The sequence below is a fragment of the Callionymus lyra genome, chromosome 3, assembly GCF_982586985.1.
Source record: "Callionymus lyra chromosome 3, fCalLyr1.hap1.1, whole genome shotgun sequence".
Classification (NCBI taxonomy): domain Eukaryota; kingdom Metazoa; phylum Chordata; class Actinopteri; order Syngnathiformes; family Callionymidae; genus Callionymus; species Callionymus lyra.
The window spans coordinates 28,968,787-28,982,223 of record NC_141820.1 but is presented as its reverse complement, the minus strand read 5'-3'; positions in this window follow the sequence as shown (position 1 = coordinate 28,982,223).

Here is a 13,437-nt window from a genome sequence, read left to right as displayed (position 1 = left end):
TGGAGAATGTTGAAGGTGATACTGCAATGTTGTAAAAGGTCTATTGATCTTCACGTTTAGAGAGAAGAGGAGTCGTCCGTAGAGACGATGTGCTCAAGAAACTACTGGCACTACAAAAACTGGGTGCTACAGCCAGAATTTATTTAATGTTTGTGTTGTGGTGCCAGGCCTTGTTTTAGCAATTTTAGCATTGTTATAAACTATCTTAATGAAAGCCCCCACACTACAAAACTTGGTGGTAAAGCCAGCAGGGAGAAGACCTTCATATGTCCCTGTGGACATTGACAAGTAGCATGTTCTAGTTGCAGGGAAAGTCAATTTGATTAGTGAAAAATTCAATTGTTCATGTGATGGTTAATGCCTTGTTATAGAAAAGTGGCCTTTGGGGTTGTTAACACCTCAAATAGACACTAAATAAGTACATTTTAACATATAATTAAACAACATTTACATTACATATACAGTACATAGCATTGTCTTAAGTGAGATTAAAATAATCTTTTTTACTTCAATTACTGCAACTTTAATTAAAGTCACGATTCACCCCAATGTATTCTCGCAAATGACACAACAATGTCCACAAATATTTCGTTTTATTTTTTCTAAAGCTATAAATCTCAAGCTTTGCATTAAATGTATTTTAAGCGAAATTACCCAACTCTCCCTTGTTTATTAAATGAATGCGCTTCATATGTTGGCCTGCAGATGGCAGTACTGACTCACAATGTTGTCTTCGAATCTATGTTGGTGCTATGTTGGTGCTTGATGCAACACTCCCTCCAACACGAGGTGTTGGAGGGAGTGTTGCATCAAGCACGTATTGTCAAAACGTTCTGCTGCCTAAACACAATCCTGAGAAACTGTGTTCAGTAGTTTGTGTTTTTGAATTTAAAAAATATCGACGTGGTTTTCTTTGTCATTCTTGAACACATTGTGTTCTCGGCTCAAAGGTACACACATGAATATGTACAAATGTACAAATCCCATGTTAGAGATACGACTGAGTCTTTTATTTTCATCAATCAACAAAATGCAGTGAATGAACAAAAGATAAATCTGAATCAAATAACATTTGGTGTTGCCTTCAAACCAGCATCACCTCTTTCAGTTTTTGAAAGAACTCTGCTGGTAGGTTGTTCTAAACCTCTTCACGATCCAATATTTTCAACACTGAGAACGCCATTAATCTTGACCGGATCTCCAACTCCGTTTGCCGATACGTTCAATGAACCTCCAACGCGCCTCACTCTTGTCTGCAGACACTCATCATTGTAACACTCTCAGCCGTTCCATGAATGCTCTTCCTTCTGCTGGAGCATAATATTTCACATTTTGACTCATCAGTCCAGAGCACCTGCTGCCTCTTCTCTGCAACTATGTTTTTCTGCATGCTTGAGTCGCTTGGCCTTCCACTTTTAACGCTGGTGGCGCGGCTGGACATCTTACGGTTTTGAAGGCTAATAAGCTTGATGTGTCTTTCATCTGCTGCTCGGGAAAATTTGTCTGGAAGAGACCTGGCTGATGCGGTTTTATTTATATATGATACAGTATGTTTTGTCCTGTTTCTCTGTGTGTGGTGTCTGACATAAAACTGCTCCTCACCCAGTTTTAAGCTGCACAGCGGTTACTGTTTCAACCTTTTCGCTGATGAGCATTAGCAACTGTTTGGCTTCATTTGTTGATGTATAAATGATGATTTTTATTTTGTTTGTTGACTTTGCATTTTGTAAATTTGATGATATACACAAGCATTTTCTTCCCACCCGCCTCAATTCAGACCAGCTTTTGTTGTGTGTACAATATATTTAAGATATTTATAACATATAGAGCTGGTTATTTGTTAATTACTGTGATTAAAGCTGACAACAAGTTCATATTCTCTGCCAGAATTAACTAAATCGTCCATTTGGAATGCAGCCATATGAGCTTCAATAACAATAACAGTAGCAGCCAGTTACTAGACTGCTCTGTCTCTGCAACAAATGTCATTTCCAAACAGAAAAACCCCCTGAAAAAACCCTCTGAAAAAAAAACAGAACAACCTGTGAATGTCAATTCTTTTATCTTTGTTATGTTCTTGTTTGAGCCCTTCGTTTGGGCCTAATACCTGGAGAATGAGCATCAATCTTTTTCCATGTCTGTTAGCAAAAACAGCAAAGGTTGCTGCAGGATTTATATTGATTCCCCACGTGTGGCAGTGTGTGTAATTTTGTGAAAGGTCACCCGTCTTGGCCCGGCTCTGGTTCTTCACTTATCGCTTCCACCTCTGGCTCTGGTGCGCCGTGATAGTAGCGAGGTGTGCTGTAAATTTCCGACCATGTATGCTCTTTATCTATCTCGGCGCCTTGGCTCCATACAATCGGGTCTTGTCCGACACAAGCTCTGCGAGAGTAATCTCTCATTGTGGACTCCTTCATTACTCCAGGTCTTTAGCTCACGTCGACCCACTGACCCGAAACAACGCGTCCAACAAAAGATAGGAAACCTCTTGAACGACGCACCACCATCACAGAGACCGATGCTTAATGAAGAACTGGGTCAGGTTTACGTTCAACATCCTGCTCACTCTCCATCATTGATAGCAGGTGCACTAATGCTAGCTTGACAACAATGCTACTGTGATATTCATTCTTTGGTACATACAAATGTAAAATAAAAGAGGCTCATACTCTCCTTCCCGCATCCCACAAATAAAAATAATATATTTATTTATTAAAAACTCTAAAAATACTTAAATAAAGGCCACTTGAACAATTGTCAAAAGGTAGTGGTGGGCTGATGAAGCTTCATGAAGCAGTGTCATGTTGTTTAGAGGTCAGTAGGTGGCGCCATTAGTTTAAAAATGATGTGATGTTTCATTGGAACAGTTTTTCAACACAAAGGAAAATAGTGCAGAGACCGCCACCTAGTGGACTCTGACAATAATGACACTGCAACTTCATCAAAAAGCACCTTTAAACTGAGCAAAAATAAAGACATGTCCTTATTTTTCATTAGCTGAACACAAAAAATCTAAAAACTTCATTCTATATACACGAAAAGCACATTACTATCATATGTCATTCACATGGAGGTTTACATTTTTTATAAGCGAGCACTTCTCTTTTGCCGAGATATTCCATCTCACAGGTGTGGCATATGAACACCTGTCCAATCAGCATCTTCATACACCTGTGAGAGAGCCGTGAACACTGACCACTGGACCACCAGCTTCACTGCATCCCCACCTTCTCATGGCTCCACCAAATCTCACAGAGCAACCCTAAAACTATATTGAGTCAAATGGACGTTGATTTATTTTGTGAGCAGTGAACAGATATAAAAGTGACTGACAATTCTTTCTAAACCTTCTAGGATCCATATTTTGGTGATGGTCTTATGAACTTCATGAAGGAGTGTCATTATATTCAGAGTCCACTAGATGGCAGTCTCTGCACTATTTTACTTTGTAACTGTTCTAAGGAAACATCACTTTTTTAATTTGATGGCGCCACCTACTGACCTGTAAACAACATGACACTGCTTCATGAAGCTTCATCAGACCATCACTACCATATTGAATTCCAAAACTAGTCTTTCAAAATTGTAAACTTTAATCTGGAGAAAACACCATGTAATATCTTTTTTTTTCTGCTCCAAGAAAAACAAGTAAAGTCATGTCAAAACGAGTCGGAAGTTAAGAGGTTCTCTTTTTTTGCTAGCCATGATCAGGATACATCTCTGGAGATCCTCGGCTTGGATTTGTCATCAAGTTGCAAATACACCACTTTTCAACAATTTCTTGTTTTTCTTCACATTAAAATGCCTTCCTTCATGAGCCTCTTCATCGAATGTACCTGTATGTTATATAGCATGGATCAGACTGTGGGGCTTCACTGTGTCTGAGTCTCCACGGCTGAAGAATGTTTGGAGTTCCGGTATTTTCCTGCTTCAGGCCTGTCAAGGCTGCGGTGGAATTCTGAAATCTGTGGGATTCTACTGAGGCAAGACGCTCCTCCGACGGAAGGCAAACCACACGAGCGTCCGGCTGAGCGGCTCAAGATAAGGCCTCATTACCATACATTTAGTTTGCCGGCCACAAAAACAATAGGCCATTTCATTTGTTTTCCCTTGATCAGTGTAGCATTGAAGGCCTCTGATTTCAATGGGACGTCGGGGGGGAGGAGAGGAACGCTGACGTGCACACAAGGCAGGGGAGGATGAATGCGTTCTGGAAGCGGGATCAGCTGTCTGGCCTCAGCAATGCACCCCCGAGATGACAAAGACACACAAAAGACAGAAATGTGACAGATGGTCCAAGACACTGGTCCCGGTCTCTTGAGACGGCTGCCAAGTCCTTCATCTGCACAAAAGCCTCCTTCAGTATTCCGCCTAATATCTGACACGTTTGACACATAAGCTCCCCGAGTGAGAGCCACTCGCTCTGCAGTGAGTCCGATGGAATTCTTATCGTACCACAGGAATGGATGGGAAGAACGCTTCAAGATTCAAAGTGTTTGTTGGTTATTTCCATCGTAAACAATTCAATGAAGCACGTATTGAGAATAATTGTAACTTAGTTAAATGTGTTTTGTAAGGGCTGTTGTTGGTACGATGTGTTGCCTGGTTCTTGCTGAGAGTCTCATCAGATCAACTTGATAAAACACATCCACCTAACCCAGTGACTTCTTCAGATAAAGTGTCTCAATAAACATAACATAACACAGTGACAGTAGAGACTTTCTCAAAGCATCTCAAAGGATGATGGTGGTTGAAGCAAATTCTGCATATCATAACACCAACGTTTTTGTTGATCCACAGTTTCTATGTTGATGTTTAACACACGTATGACACATTTATTTCAGTTCACACTCTTGCTAATTCAATCAATGCATTGAAAATCTTCTTTTTTTAAAATAATTGAACGTCCATTTTAACTCTGGTGTTGCTATACATTTGCCATGGATTATGGGAAAAGTGCAAATGAGCTCCAGCAGTGCTTTTCCTAGTAATAAGAAGTATAACATAATAAATACAAAAATACACAATAAAATGACAAAGACAAAGAAAGGAAAATAAATTCCAACTGTGAAATGAATGAAGGTTATGTTTTACAATAATCAATACAAAATATAATTGATGGCTGTCTAAAAAAATGTTCTACATAAGTTTTACTCTGACCTCACTAGGGCCGCATAAATACAGTCGAATCTGGCCCGCGAGCCACACTTTGCCGATGTCTTGTATAAATACACATTATGTATTTTCTTTAGAAAATACAATTGAGTAATGCCTTCGCTGAGAGTTATTTAAATAAATAAAAATACAAAACATTAAATTAACATTACCATTTGTCTAAATGTCAGTATTACATTTTGAAACATCAACCACTCTCTCTTTCTTTCTGGTGATAAGCAGATCAAGAAATAAATATATAAATAAATAGTTACACATTAAAATTGAGAAAAGATATTCAAGTGCGGCGTTTGCACTGTCAGCACCAGCGGCCCGCTGACAGGCGACGCAGGAAGGATACATTACGAGTGGGACGCTGCCGCTGCTGCTCCCAGTGTGACCGCCATCAACAGCTGTTTAACGTGCTGCTGGGAGACGGTCGGTCTACGGGAGGTCGAGCCGCTCACTCATTACTGCTCGTAATGACTCGTCCTACATTTGTTTCCGAGGTGCCCCGATGATGAGCTTCAATCCGCGGGCGTCCATGTCTGCCATTACTGACGCGTCCTCACCCAGATCTAAGGTCTCTCCAGCAGCTTAATAACACAGTAGCAACAATAGCATTAAGTGCGTGCAGATTGAACCTTTGTTCGTTGAAATAAGGGTTTTTAAATGTATCGCTCGAAGATGACAGACTCTCTTACATCTACTAACAATCATTTGCACACACTTACCGGTCATGAAGAATGTTGGTGCAGAAGAAGACTCACACAAGCCACTGCAAACCAGCTGAGGACAGAAAATACTTAACTCACAGAATGGATTGGACCAACTCTTCTGTCAAACTCTATTATTGACTTTTTAGGTCCTGAGAAATAATGTTTTCCTCAGTTTAAGACTGTATTGCAATGAACATGAACATTGATGAAACTAAAAAAAACTTTTAGTAGTTAGTTCTCCTTGGACATGTGTATCTAGGCCCTAAGTTTGCCTTGACTGTAGGGAAGCTGCGGTTCTGAACCCCATGAGTTGTAATACCTGCTGTGTCCACCAGTCAATCGGGTGCTGTCCATGGTACCATGACCCGCTGCTAACTTTCATGGTCCAAAATTCAATTTACAAAAAAGTACACTGTAAATATTGGCAATTTGATTTGTTGCTGTGTTTTTCCCTATGTTGTCTTGGCCTTTGAAAGCGTGTATTTTAGCTGTTTAGATAGTTTAAGCGCGTTGTGACCCTGCTCTGATTTCAATTTCAGTTTATTTAAAAGGACAATGTGCAGTTACATTTAAAAGACGGCTGCACCAGATTTAACACAATGCTACTTTCCATCTGTAGTCATCAACAAAGATGCAGACAGTTTACATAATACATCACCTACAAATAAAGCTAGAACACAATTATATACAAAAACACAGTAAAATCTAATAAAGGTGCTTTAAAAAAAAAAAGACTTACATTTTTGTAGTGCACAATATGAACATGTACATTATACTGTACAAACTATTCTTTAAAGTTTTTCTTAAGGTACATTTTTCTGTGCTTGAATTATTATTTGCTATAGTTTTTTTTTTATAGTATATTCTTTTTATTTAATAATTGAACAAGTCAGGCATCTAAACACACAAATTAATAACTAACAAACTTATTTCTACAGTATTTAATGTATTAATCAGGGAAAAAACCTTACAAGATATTTCTATCAAGCCATTTTAAAAGTATCAAAAGTTAACTTTGAGATCTACGAGTAAAGTGGAACCACAGTGTCTTTGCAGGCGATGTACGACAACTATCAACGCAGGAAAGATTGTCCTCTGCTGCCGTGTTGGAAAGAATATAATGCAGATTAGAACAAATGGAGTCACAAGTCCTCCAGGAAGAAACCGCACGCATATTTACAACACAAATTGACTCCTGCGAGGGTCATCTGTGTCAGAGGCGGCTAGTTAAAGTGATGGAACTGACTACCGGTCATTGATTTTGGCCTCATTTCGCAGCATTCTGCAGGCTTACGATTCCTCGTCTCAGACTCCCAGCAGGAGCGTTTAAGATCCCTTTTGTACCTCTGACTCACATTAAATTGTGTTCAAACTCGCCCTCGTCCTGACAACTGCTTTTTAATCGATGGTGAGAAGAAAAGCTACTTAAACAGGCCCAGAGTCAGGCAAGTGGTCATTTCGTAATTCATTTAAAACTGAGATTTTGATTCAACATTTGTTTAAAAATATATATAAAAAAAACATAAAAAATGCCTTTACTCCAGTTGTTCTGACGCATAAATACAAAAGACAAGATAAAGAAAAGAACCAACAATATTTATGTCACGGTTATCTTGAGTATGTTTTACCAAATGTCCTCCAATTCAGGATTAAGTAGGTTAGTTTTTAAAATGATTGCACTAATGAAACATCACATCATTTTTTAATTGATGGCGCCACCTACTGACCTGTAAACATGAAACTGCTTCATGAAGCTTCATCAACACATCACTAGTTCAAAGTCAAAAGATATTATAGCAGAGTGCCATCTAGTGGATGCTGAAAGTAATACATGCTTCCATAGGCTTCATCAGATAATCAACATTGGTTTCCCTCTTACAGTCATAAAAAATCTTTCTTTAACAACCTCAAAGAGACGGTTTTAAATGTGCTTTTGTCTTTTATTTTTCACAACCAGGAGTTCAAGACTAAACCGCAGTGACAAGGCACCTCTAGCTGCGTCATCTGTAAGAAGACTGTCAGAGAATTGCGCTGCTGAATAATTCCTGAGGTCACCGCAGAGGTTCAAATACAAATGTTCAGGAGGAGATGGTGGATGAGTATTAATCTTTTAAGGTCTGTAATTCCAACAATCACTCTGGTAAGAGCAAGTCTGAGTGCGGCTAAAACGCTGCATCCCACACAAGTCAGACACTTTAAAACACTCCTTGAGCAGTGTTAAGAGCTTGTGGCATTTCAAACCTTTTTTTTTCCTCCTGAATCTTCTGCTGTGATTCAGCAGTCTGCCAGGCGGCGCTGCAAGGGTGTAAATAAAGCCTTCACCAAACTGCTCTGCACAGTAACAGGCTTAGAAATTAAAGGCCAGCGACACATGGCCGCGAGACACGCTATTGCTGGAATTAAATCAGTGAAGGTTCATGGCCGACAGCGGGGAGGGCTTGGCCTCGGTCGGTTCAAGGTTTATCGTACTGGCGCAGGCTGGTTGGAAACAAAGCATCTATAATGAACTCTGGCCTGTTTGATGAAGTGTTTCATTGCATGACCACAACGGAAAGCATGTAAACACTCCTGAGCCCCAGGATTCAAATTCCTTAAGACTCAACGAAACACACGGCGGTTATTGACGGCATCCTTCTGAGCGTCTCTCTGTGTTGACGGATCGGCGTTTGTCAGAATCTTGTCTTGAAATAAAGGGTTGAGCATCGGTGAGGACTCTTATCAATCACTCGGCTCCTCCGATCTGTGTCCCTGTTTCCTCTTTCATCCAACTCCAGGCTGAGGACACTCACAGATAAATATTTCTTGAGCAGCTTTACTGCACCCTTGACCACCTAAATGGAGCTCACCCTCGCAGCGACCTCAACATGTAACGTAAGAATGACGAATAACTATTTACCGGAAGAGCTAAGGGACGTAAGCCTTGGACCAACTATTGAATGTACTTTTCTTGATGCCTTAACTTAGAACAAAAATTCTATTTCAGGTAAATAAGTAATAAATGGGACTGAAAAGCCTAGAGGCTATTGTTGTCCTTGAGACGTAGCAAGACGTAGCTGCTGGATGGGCTAACAATGGATGAACATGTAAGTACATCACACCTGTTTCTACCTTTAATTGGTCGCTGATATTTTCATAAGATTATCCACCTGCCATATCAAAGCTGGTTGTAGTGAACAGATGAAAATAGTAAGTAAGTAAGTCAATTATATTTGTAGAGCGCTTTCCAAAGCGCTAACCGCTTACGAGCTAATTGCTAATTGCAAAATAATGGCACCAATACTGACATAAAACAGCAGTAGCTGGACATTGATTTTAGAGGCTTTGTTTTATTTATTTGTGTCTAAAATAGTATGCATTCAATACTTTAAAAAGAAAAGAAACTCATGGCTAGCTGTTTGAGACAGTTTCATTAGCACTACAGTCTTGGTTCCCCTTATTTGTTTTTTAAGGGTCAGCAACAGTACCACTCAAAGAGCCATTTGGACCTTATTATATTCTGGTTTTCTACAGGAAAGAAAACCCTGGGAGCCTCTTTTTGACTTTTAAAATTAAATATAATTTCATATAATGTTCACTTTCTTTGTTTGCCTTTATGCTATATATAAACAAACTATGAATAAAACGTTAGTTAGTGATAGTTCACCCAAAATTCTGCCCCCCCTTATTTCTACTCAGCCTCATGTCGACAAATTTTGATTATTTTCAGACTAATCTGTTCCTTATTAGAGTTATAGACAAAAATGTTTCTTCATTTTAATGTAGTGCCTGGAGCTTAGATGTCTTCGTATCTATTTGTCCAAAATGATCCATTTAAAAACACTCAAATATGAGGAATTGTTCCCAAAAAACCTAGATTAGTCTGTGGCGTCAGCCTAAATCGTTCTAGTGGAGGCTTCAATACAAGATGATTTTCACAGACGAGCAGTTTGGAGGTATTTGGATGTTTTTTAGGTGTGTATTTTGGGACGAAGTTATTTCCAGTCACTAAATTAAAATGAACAAACATTTTTGTCTATAACTCTAAAGAGAAAAACAGATTACTCTGAAAAGAATCCTTAGTCGACATGGTGAGTAGAAAATATGTGAAATTTGAATTATGGGTGAACTATCACTTTAAGCATTGATTGTTATCGTAACAATGTTTTGTATATTAATTGCAGTTTGTCCTGATGAACTGACTCACTCAACAGTTTGTTTTTAATTATTATGTTATGTAAAGCACTATGTGACTCTGAAGGGTTATATATACATTAATATACATCATAATAATTGTCATAATCATTATTATTGTTATTATTAGTATTTAAACAATGCAGAAAACGAAATAATAGGACATTCAAAAAGAATGGTTTGCTATCAAACTTAATTTATAATAATGTACATGTTTGTAACTGACTTGCGGAAAAATATAAAATATTTTATATGTAGGCTGAAATGGTGGGCCTCATTCAGGAGGACTGGCCTACAGAGAGGAGGTGCAACACCTGGTGGATTGGTGTGAGGTAAAAAACCTTCTGAACGTCGACAAGACCAAAGAAATCATCCTCGACCCAGCCACGCACCACTCCTCATCAACGGCAAGACGGAGGACCTCAGCTGGACACTTCACACCACCTCCCTGGTGAAGAAAGCCCAGCAGCGCCTGCACTTCCTGAGACGGATGAGGAAGGTGTCTCTCCCCCCTCCCATACTCTTAACCTTCTATAGAGGGACCATCGAAAGACCAGAGCCACTGACCAGCAGCATCTCCATCTGGTCGGGGGGCTGCAAGGCCTCCGACTGGAAGTCTCTGCAGAGAGTGGTGAGGACCACGGAGAAGATCATTGGGACACCACTCCCCCCCACCCAGGACGTGGCAAAAACACAGAATCCTGTCCGACCCCACCCACCCCCTCTATGGACTGTTCTCTCTCCTGGCGTCTGGCAGAAGGTTCCGCAGCATCCGATGCAGAACAGAAACATTTAGAAACAGCTTCTTTCCTCTGGCTATCAGACTGCTGAATGAAATGTGACTCGAGCTATGCACTATTTTAAATATTATGTATTTATTCTATTTATAACATATTAGAACTATTGTTTACTTATTTGTATTTATACTTTATATACATTAATTATTATATGCAATATTTATAATGTTATTTATTTATTCTGTTTATACTATATTGCACTATTTTTAACTTATTAATATTAATATTTATACTTTTATATATACATCTCTCTGCTGTGTTTTTTAACGGTTGCCAAGCAACGGAATTTCGTTGCCAGTTTCACTGCTGTGTTTTCTGTGCAATGACAATAAAAGAAAGTCTAAATAAATTATAGTTCACCAAGTCTCGATTTTTGAGTCTGCACACATTTTAAATTGCATTTTTGAACAAACTAAAGTAAAATACTATAACGCTCGTTCTTGTGCGTGTTACTGTTCCTTTAAGACTGAGACAGGTGAGGGAGGGGGGAGCGAGGAGTAAGAGTTATGTGCTGATGAACGTGAAGAACTAATGCTGTTCTTATATATGTACAGTACGTTTTTAAAGTAACTTTTTTTTTTAATGTATAAGGTAAAGTGAAGGAGAGGGCTGTTCAATTTTCATGCCTGATTAGAAAACTCCAGACAAATCCCATCCCCATTTATAAACAGACAGAGAAAAGTCACATCATTACTGTGAATACATGTGTCGTTACACACCTTCGCTTATCTTGAATACACGACCAAGTCCGGGTCAAATGAGGGGATCATGAAGACGAACTAAAGCATCGCACAGGTAGGAGTGGGAGGGATGCAGCGTTGTCCTAGCAACGCCATTTTATTCCCAACAACACAAGATTGTGCGTTAAGATAGGATCCTTTGACAGTGTCGTCTCTGGGTGCTACTATCCAGACTTGGCTCTTGGCTCTCGTTCCTTCCAGACCCACATTTTAATAAATGAAACGTATTAATAATTTGCCAGATTCTTTGACTCAGCCTGTAAATGTGACACTTTGTCATGTCGCGGCGACATTAAAATAACATCGCCACGCTGAGACCTGCTCTTCGCGGGGATGTCAGACATATTTCTCCGAGATAAGAGCTGTCGCTGTAGGGAGCTCTTACAAATCACTTCCTGCACTCTTCTTTGTAGCAGAGGCGTTGACCACCTGCTATCTCTGCCAACAGCTGGCTCTCAGTCCCAGTGATCAGGTAATGTTCTGCACTTAATGCTCACATTTATGAAGCGTCCTCCCCCCACAGGCGAGAGCAGCACATGCTTTGGCATTTAAAAGCAGATAATAAAAGTTTCCTTAAATACAGCTCTCATCTCAAAGTGCATATTCGCTGCCCTTGCCGGAGTCAATTATCTCCCCACATTTGCTATTACAGAGGCGTTCTGAACACCTAAAAGGTCTGTACATCACGCTTTCTCAAAAATGTCACTTTCTAAATTGCCTCTCAAAGTGAGACGCTGCAGTACTTTAAGAGTGTACATGTTCTTTTCTTGCTTCATGCGTCTTCGAAAAAATGCCCTTTTTTTCTCCCAGGAGGATTGAGATGAACTCATTCATCACATGAACCCTGGACCGTTGGATAAGACAGAGAATAGTTTACGCTTCTGTTGCAGGTGCGCTCGTCCACGAGAGATTCAAGAGCCTTTTAAATAAACTAAATCAGAATTTAGAGGAAACTCATATAATAAACATCTTTTGACATGGAATATTTGTATTTTAATGTATTTGTATAATTGTATTTTATTTCGAAATGTTTCTCACAGCAATCAATTCTTTATTGTTTATTTAACTCTGGGTACAAGCTGTTAAAGTTCTTAATGTATGTATTTTACTTTCATTCGTCCATTTTGACTAAATAAATAAACATTTATAACTTTAATAAATCCTATATAACATGTTTGTCCTTTTATAATTAAGATTTGAATAAATATGATTAAAATGATATATAACTATATATTATTAAATAACCTCTGATAGTCTTTCTTATCTTGTCATGTACAAGATAAATGGCAAAAAGCTACGTTTTTATTTTTTGCCCAGTTTCACTCAGTTTTAATGGTTTTACCTAGTGAAGGTCTGATGAAGCTTCATGAAGCAGTGTCATTATTTCCACTAGATGGCGGTCTCTGCACTATTTTCCTTTGTAATGAAACATCATTTTTAAGCTGATGGCGCCACCTACTGACCTCTAAACAACATGACACTGCGTCATGAAGCTTCATCAGACCATCACTAGTTTTACCAGGTAAACATGCAGGTAAAGATATATTTGATAATATAATTCAGACTCATTTAACAAAGACTAACCTTCTGTAGGTTTCATGTTCCTCTGTGTGTTTAGAACAAAACAAACTCGCTATTCCATATTTTGGCGACCATTTTGTGTTTTTTCCTTCAAGATGGCTTAACCTTCGGGACTTTTTTTATTTTTTCTGACACTAAACCCAAAAGCAGTTGGAAAGATTCCCATCACTATGCTAATGTTTGGATGACGCATCCATCCATCTTCATGCATCAATCTCTGCGGGACGCTCCACAGGAACCCATTAGCATACAAGAGCCGGAGCGCTGATGACAACA